The sequence below is a fragment of the Ascaphus truei genome, unplaced genomic scaffold (assembly GCF_040206685.1).
Source record: "Ascaphus truei isolate aAscTru1 unplaced genomic scaffold, aAscTru1.hap1 HAP1_SCAFFOLD_309, whole genome shotgun sequence".
Lineage (NCBI taxonomy): Eukaryota > Metazoa > Chordata > Amphibia > Anura > Ascaphidae > Ascaphus > Ascaphus truei.
In genome coordinates this window covers 282,501-284,627 of record NW_027456060.1, presented here as the reverse complement: position 1 = coordinate 284,627, position 2,127 = coordinate 282,501, and positions in this window count along the sequence as shown.

Sequence of the window (2,127 nt, the reverse complement as noted above, 5' to 3'; positions counted from 1 at the left end):
GCAGTGCCTATGGACTAAGCCTAAAAATGAACAAGACGCTCATCTTCAACCAATATAACTACCAATACTACTGCCTATTAATAACCTAATTCTGTGATTTATAATAATGAATGAAGGCACATGTCTCTGCAAAACATCCCGAGGGCAAAGCCCCCCCCCTCTCTCTATCTATCACTTGTCTTATGAACGGCATCTGCAATACACCTCAGGTGTGTGGTTACTGTAACTCTGCACCTTTCCACACCCAGCAATCTCTTTTTAATGACATATGGGATAAAGATAATTAATAATTATGTAACGGGTTTTCCCCCCCCCCAATCGCAGATATAGAGTGGGGTGCAAGGGAACATACAATGTTACCATAGGCGTGGTGCATTACCTGTTGGCTCGCAGGAGGGCTGAGCTTCCGCCACGGGGAACCTGGGGCAATTATACTAGGGGTACTAACTTACAACAATGCAGCGCCTCCACCTGCGATGGCTCCCACCAGAGGGGGAGTGGTTCCTCGCAGGACAATCAATACTCACACACAGTGATATATAATAACTAGTGACTTTACTTCTCCCTTAAAACAACATATAACAACAACATCTTATATAACCTGTGTCCCTCTCTAGAGGAGACACTTACTGCGTCACGCAGGACGCTTACGCTAATTTGCACCACGGCGGATGCCCACACTTTATGCGTCGCGGCGGACGCTAACCTCTATGCGTCGCGGCGGACGCTAACACCTCCAGAGTGATCCCACCCCGTGTCCAGTACACCCAACCCAATGTCTCGCACACCCAAATCATATACCAATATGTGTGTGTGACTGCGCAGCCACTATGTCTGGTGATAGGCCTTGTTGGTGCACGTGGGGATGTGGATTACCTGCCGAGCACTCCAGTGCTCGGACCTGCAGCGAACTTCTCAAAGAATCTAGGCGATCTCTGGCACGATACCCGGATCCACTACTGGAGGGTCCAACAGGGGCGATCCCCTTCTGGAAACAGTCCAACTCTCTCCCAGCAACCAATCAATGTTCTTGGTACACTACTAGCAAATAGATAATGGGGCAGGGTCCCTAACCTAGGGCCTGTCCCTACAATACTCAGCTAGGATGACTCAGGACTATCTGGGGCCTAGGGGATTGCTGGCCTAGTGCAGAGAGTCACTGACTCCTGCACCCTACCTCCTTCCCCTAGCTGCTCCAGTCACCAACTGCTGTCTGCAAAACCCCGCGAATTGTATCCATTCCCTGCAAGCAGGGAGCTCCTGCAGCCCTATTGGCTCCCTGGCGTCACATGGGGTGCTGCTGGGGCTCATGGGACTTGTAGTCCTCTTCAAGAGCCTTCCCTGGTAGGCTAGGGCTTCGCGGGCTTTCTCGTCCCCCTCTCGCGCATGCGCGATCTCCCTGCAGTCCTCCCGGCGCTCCTACGCCCTGCGCAATGCATCTTACAATGGCGGTGCCCTGCGCCGCGGACCGCCGAGACCCCAGCAACACTGTCGCCTCCGCGGCAACCGGCCCGATCGCGTCCCCGGCAACCGGCCCGACCGTGTCCCTGGCAACCGGCCGCAACTACAAACAACACGCGGCTCGCGTACCAGAAGGAGGGGGGTGAGTACGCAAGGGGGGACCTGGCTACATCATATAAAACATTTCCTGACATTTGCTATGAACATCTGACTGTGCTTGTCCTCATCACGTGACGTCCTTCCAAGCCACGCCCCCCGCAGCGACACTAAGCCACGCCTCCCGCAGGGACACTCTTAAGGCTGCGGCCCCGCTAGCGCTGAGCGCGCGGCGCTTGGAGCGGTTACATGCATATATGTGGGCACACACGCTCGGCGCTTTTGTAAATAAACTTTTTATACTTTCCCGCTTGCCCGATAGCCCGCAATTGCGCCCCCCCTCGCCCGCAAGTTGCAGGACACCCGGTGCTCATGCTCTAAGCATGAGCGCTCTCAGCGCCAGCGGGGACTCAGCCTTAGGCACGTTCTATAGTGTTGTGCGCGCGCGTGGAATTTCAGTTGGCTGTTGTTAGTCAGCCTTTCTATAGAAGGGCCGCGCACGGCAGGGAGAGGGAAGCCGGCGACAGACGTCGGTGAAGATGAAGAGATTAATCTTTTTGTGTGTGTGTG